General features: G+C 39.9%; 1 long non-coding RNA gene across 1 annotated transcript; it reads right to left on the bottom strand.

Moving 5' to 3' along the window:
- Window positions 1-895: 895 nt before the first annotated feature.
- Window positions 896-3322, bottom strand: LOC142523459 (uncharacterized). Its single transcript, XR_012814670.1, has 2 exons — window positions 2512-3322; window positions 896-1125 (listed from the first exon to the last, which is right to left on the bottom strand). It is a non-coding gene; the product is annotated as an uncharacterized LOC142523459 (long non-coding RNA).
- Between the last annotated feature and the right edge of the window lie 3320 nt (window positions 3323-6642).

The following is a 6642-nucleotide window of genomic DNA, read 5'->3' as shown; positions in this document are numbered from 1 at the left end:
TCAGTCACAGCAGAGGCCAGGAGGAAGCCAGATAGTGAGCCAGCCTCCGAGACAGCAGGCCAGAGTATTCGCTTTGACTGAGGAGCAAGCACAGGAGGCACCTGACTGCAGGTAACTGTTTTATTTCTGGTTATCCTGCATATGTATTGATAGATACTGGTGCATCACATACATTTATATCTGAGCGATTTGCTTTGATGCATTCTTTGCCTATTGAGTCATTGTCTGCTGTAGTGTCTGTCTCTTCTCTGTTGGGGACATGTTTGATATCAGTGAAGTCTGTTAAACATTTTATACTGCAGTATGATGGGCATGAAATTGAGTTAGACTGTATTGTGCTTGGGTTGTCTGATTTTGATTGTATTATCGGTATCGATATGTTGACCAAGTATAAAGCTACTGTCGATTGTTTCCACAAGATTGTGAGATTCAGACATGAGATGGCTGACGAGTGGAAATTCTATGGTAAGGGTTTTCGATCTAGAATTCCTTTGATATCCGTATTGTCTATGACTCGATTGCTACAGAAAGGAGCGGAAGGATTCCTTGTCTATTCAGTTGATTTACTGAAATCGAGTCCATCATTGGCGGATTTGCCAGTGGTGTGTGAGTTTGCTGATGTCTTTCCAGATGAGATTCCTGGTTTGCCTCCGATTCGAGAGATAGACTTCAGCATTGAGTTGATGCCAGGTACAGTTTCGATTTCAAGGGCTCCATATAGAATGACACCGATTGAGTTGAAAGAGTTGAAAGAACAGTTGGAGGATTTACTGGCCAAGGGGTATATCAGACCGAGTGTGTCTCCTTGGGGTGCTCCAGTACTATTTGTGTAAAGGCCCGTAAATTCGTGTTTGAAAATTTGCGGAAAAATTTAAAAATTTTCTTTTTTAAAAAAAAAAAATTAAAGTGTCTCATTCATAAGATAAACTGATAAATAAAGTTTAATATTCAAAATAGCAGCGGAAGAATTCAATGTTTGCAAAGCATCAATTTAAAATAATTCATCAACAGATAAAAACTGAGTTCGGAAAATAACAAACGCTAAAAATGAGATCCTCGAGTTCCACTACTGCCGACCCAAGCTAGCTCACTGGTCCTCGCTCTCGGTCCCGACATCATCAGTACCTACAATAATCAAGTCTAGTGAGTCTAAAGACTCAGCATGCATATATCGTAAATAACAAGTATATAAATAATAAAATCGCGTGCAAGTGAAAATATCATGTCATGAGGTGCAATGTAAAATATCGTTTCATGAGTAATTATAATACGTGCGTAACTGAACTGAAAATATCATGGTAAAAATGTTTGCTCCTTGGAGCCCTGTAATGAAATAACTTGTAATAATTTTCTTGGTGAGATTATGGTCTACGCAAGTGGAACCTGAACTGAACTGACCGGTAACTGGCGACCGGATGGTACCAAACTGAACTGACCGGTAACTGGCGACCGAGTGAAGTAATAATCCCATGACAGTAAAGTGACCACAAGCAATATCGCATAAATCTAAAATTAATATTTTGCACGTAATATAATTAAATAACATCATTAAATATCCTGTAATAATTTTACTGATTGGGTTGAATCGCTCCCAGGCTCGCTGCGACTTAAATCTAACATGAAAATTATGCAATTGATTTAACTTGACCAAACTTTGTAATTGAATCCAAAAACTGAGACAATTACGCCTATCGACTTCGTATTTAATCGTGACTCCGTACCAACCCGAACCAACACCGAACCATCATTTAGTCATGATTAAAATATGCCTAAAATAATGAAATAATGCTCCTAAATTTACAGTACTCGAATTTTAGTGAATGGAGACCAAAAACATGAAACGCTCTTTCGAGAGTCATTTTGGCACCTTGCACCGTAAATTCTCGTACGACCTCTAAAATGATCCGAATCACAAACGGCCGAAAACGTGACCTTTCTAACTCAATGAGGCACTGTCCAGTCCAAGGCCATAGGCTAAAAGCCAACCAAGAACTCGAAATGCACCTCTGAACCGCCGACCACTTGCTGTCAAAAATTACAGCAGCGGTGTTTTGGTTCCCTTGCGTCGTTTGCGAGGCCAATGGTCATTGGGGCTTGAACCACCGACCATGACCTCTTATCAACATCCTAAGGAAAGGTTTGAACCATGGCTAAGGGCCCTAGGCCAGCCACAATCCGAACCACACCAGAAACACGACCACACTCCTAGCCGAGAACGTAATCTGCGCGCTTGGGAAGTTTTGCTTCGTTTGCTGTCATGGACCTTTCCAGTGGCCATTTGGTTGACCATGGCATGATCTAGATATCAAGGGGTATGGTGTGAACCAGGGCTAAGGGCGAGATTCCAACCGAGGTCCATCCCAAACCACCCAAAACCGAGGGACACATGCAGAATTCAAAGGGGCGAAGGGGCTGTTTTTGTTCTTTGATTTGAAAACCGATGCAACCATGGACCAAGCCTTGAAAGGCCGACTTGGTCATGTCTAAGACATCATAAGGAGATGTTCTAACAATGGCTATGGCCCCTGGGGCAGCCAAGATCAGATTCATCCCACTTGACAGCAAGCTGCAAATTCGAAACTCAATATGACACTAAGGGAAGTGTTGCTGCCATTCGAGTTGCTGGGGGGGAAAAGAGGCTTTAACCAATGGTCAAATCCCTTCTTAATACACTCTATATCAATCCTAGATGTATCCTGGAAAGCCTGGACGTGAGCCAACCCCTGCAATCACTAAAACCATGCACAACCGTGAAGCACAAGGTGGAACAAAATCTGTGCAGAATTTTCAATAATGGTGCTGTCAAAAATTTCGGTTTTTGGATATCAAACCATGATCATGTAATGTTTAAAAATCATATTATGACTTGATTGAAGAGTCAAGGAAAATATACACATGCCTGCAAATTTGTTTAGAAGCAAACAAAAATGATACGGCGGATACGACGCGGCGGAGTCGGAGTGGTATTACTCTCTTGCTTTCTTACTGAATGAAAGTCACGATTTTTCCTACTGAATCTGCTCTGAATTTCGGTGGAAATGGAAGGGAGAGTGCTATGGAAATGCAGGGCAAGGTGCAAGATGAATGGGATAATTGAATGGCAAAAATGAATCTTGCATGTTCTTATTATTTTCTGCTGCAAGTTCTCGGTTCTTCTTGCTGCTGATTACACAATTATGGCTGCTGATTTCTATGGGATTTTCGAAGGTAAGGTGTGGAGGAAGATGCTAAGGAATGAAAGGGAAACTACTAGGAAAGATAAAGGAATCATGCAAGGGGATAAGATGGAAGGTGCAAGTCAAGGGATTGATTGCAAATCAAATGCTTTCTTTCCTCTCCATAATGTACGTGAATTGTGGGGTAGATGCGCTCATAAATGGCCGAAAGTTTGCTACCTAAAAGCAAGGTGAAATTGTTGAATAAATCATGTGTTTTAAAGGCTTAAGATTTAAACACTTATTATGAATTTTAATAAATTAAATTGTGGTCACGAGTTTGCATGGTAAGATTTTGTCTAACAATTTACTATGAAGATGTTAGGTTATAATCTCTTTAGTATATTAGGCCTAGATTAGTTTATTCCCATTATTAATACACTTTAATTTAGGCTTTTAATTAATTAATGAGCATAAAAGAATTAATTAATAACTTAAGTCTAATTAATTAAATAAAATCCTAAAACATTCTTTATCATTAAAATAAATTATTTCTTGGCTTAAATTAAATTTAGGAATATTTTCTTATTATTAATCTTAACTCTAATCTCCAACTCCGGTCCGGCCTCGCGTATTTATCTGAAAAGATAGCACTTAAACTACTGAATAAAATACTTAAGTTTAAAGAAAAGAATTTAAATACTCATGCACTGAAAAATCAATTTAATTTAAATACTAAGAATTATGCATGGCTTATACGTAGTCCAATTTACGGGTTCTATAGTTTGTTCGAAAGAAAGACGGTTCAATGAGACTCTGTATCGATTACCGGCAACTGAACAAAGCAACGGTAAAGAATAAATATCCCTTGCCTCGCATTGATGATTTGTTTGATCAGTTGCAGGGTTCATCCGTATATTCCAAGATCAATCTGAGATCTGGATACCATCAGCTGAGAGTCAGGGATTCTGATATCTCAAAGACTGCATTTAGAACCAGGTATGGACACTATGAATTTATTGTCATGCCATTTGGTTTGACGAATGCACCAGTGGTATTTATGGGGTTGATGAACCACATATTTCAGAGATATCTGGATGATTTTGTTATCATATTCATTGATGATATCTTGATTTATTCAAAGAATATGATTGAGCATGCTAATCATCTGAGAACTGTGTTGAAAATTTTGAGGGCTGAGAAGTTATATGCTAAACTGTCGAAATGTGAGTTTTGGTTGAGACAGGTAGTATTTCTGGGGCATATTATATCCGCAGACGGTATATCAGTTGATCCCAGTAAGGTTGAGGCAGTGATTTCTTGGCCGAGACCGACATCAGTGCCCGAGATTCGCAGTTTTATGGGTTTGGCAGGATATTATCGACGATTCATCAAAGATTTTTCTAGTATTGCCAAACCGATTACACAGTTGACTCAGAAGAATGCTCCATTTGTTTGGTCTGAGGAATGTGAGACCAGTTTTCTTGAATTAAAGAAAAGACTGACCAGTGCACCGATATTGACTATTCCCTCAGGTACTGGTGATTTTGTGGTTTATTGTGATGCATCTCATCGAGGATTGGGTTGTATTCTGATGCAACGAGGGCATGTTATTGTCTATGCCTTGAGACAGCTGAAACCACACGAGACTCGTTACCCAATTCATGATCTTGAACTGGCGGCCATTGTCTTTGCTTTGAAGATATGGCGACATTATCTGTACGGTGAAAAGTTTGAGATCTATTCTGATCACAAGAGCCTAAAGTATCTGTTTTCACAGTCCGAGCTGAATATGAGGCAACGAAGATTGCTCGATTTATTGAAGGATTTTGATTGTGAAATCAAATATTACCCAGGAAAGTCTAATGCAGCAGCAGATGCACTGAGTCGAAAGGTATGTTCTTTATCCTTGTCGACGATTGGTGTTTCCAATTTGATAGAAGATTGCTGTTTGTCTGGATTAGCCTTCGAAACAGATTGTCAGCCTCTGAGATTATGTGCAATTCGAGCTGAACCAGAATTGATATTGAAAATCAAAGAAGCACAGAAAGTTGATCAGAACGTACAGAATTCGATTGCAATGGTCAGAGCTGGTCATCAATCGGAATATCAGGTTCGTGACGGTTTTTTGTATGTGAATAATCGTATTGTTGTGCCAAATGTTTCAGAATTGAGAAAATGAATACTGACAGAAGCGCACAGCAGTCGTTTTAGCATTCATCCTGGTGGCAGGAAAATGTATAATGATTTGAAAACACAGTATTGGTGGAAACAGATGAAATTTGATGTTACTAAAATTGTAGCCAAGTGTCTGAATTGCCAACAGGTGAAAGCTGAGAGGAAGAAACCAGGAGGATTGTTACAGAGTTTGTCCATTCCTGAATGAAAATGGGATCACATTTCCATGGATTTTGTGACGCAATTACCGAGATCCTCCAGAGGTTGTGATGCGATTTGGGTCGTGATTGATCGATTGACCAAATCTGCATGTTTTATTCCATACAAAATGACATACAGATATGACCAGATGGCCGATATTTATGTCCGAGAAGTGGTTAGATTGCACGGAGTGCCGAAGTCGATTTTTTCAGACCGTGATCCTCGGTTTACTTCGCACTTCTGGCAGAGTTTGCAGCAGGCTCTAGGTACGAGGTTACATCTGAGTACCGCATATCATCCACAAACTGACGGACAATCAGATCAGACGATTCAGACATTGGAGGATATGCTGAGAGCGGTAGTGCTTGACTTTAGCACTAATTGGCAGGATACATTGCTACTCTGCGAGTTTTCGTACAATAATAGCTATCAGACGAGTATTGAGATGGCTCCATTTGAAGCGTTGTACGGAAAGAAATGTCGATCCCCTCTGTTTTGGGATGATATCTCTGAGGTTCCCGAGACTGGACCTGATATGATCAGAGATATGACGGAAAAAGTGAAACTGATTCAGAAAAGAATGAAGGCAGCTCAGGACCGACAAGCCAAATATGCCAATGTTCGACGAAGACCGTTGGTATTTGAGACTGAAGATCGAGTATTTTTGAAAATTTCACCTTTCCGAGGAGTTGTCAGATTTGGCAAGAAAGGAAAGTTGTCTCCACGATACGTTGGTCCATATGAAATTCTCGAGAAGATAGAAGATCGTGCCTATCGACTCGCATTACCGCCTTCATTATCAGGGATACATAACGTCTTCCATGTATCTATGCTGCGGAAGTATCTCTCCGATGAATCTCATATTATGCAGCCAGACGAGACCGAGCTGGATGAGACATTGAGTTATGTCGAGAAACCGATTCGGATTATCGATCGTAAAGAAAAACAGCTCAGAACAAAGACAATTCCGCTTGTGAAAGTTCAATGGACTCGTCATGGCATTGAAGAAGCCACCTGGGAAACTGAATCAGACATGAGACAGGAATTCCCAGCATTATTTCACTGATGTAAGTTTCTATTCCATTTCTATTACATCCCTTCTTATTGG

This window comes from Primulina tabacum, chromosome 13 (assembly GCF_025594145.1).
Source record: "Primulina tabacum isolate GXHZ01 chromosome 13, ASM2559414v2, whole genome shotgun sequence".
NCBI lineage: Eukaryota > Viridiplantae > Streptophyta > Magnoliopsida > Lamiales > Gesneriaceae > Primulina > Primulina tabacum.
Note: the sequence above shows the minus strand (reverse complement) of the source record. Positions and strands in the feature narration are given on the sequence as shown.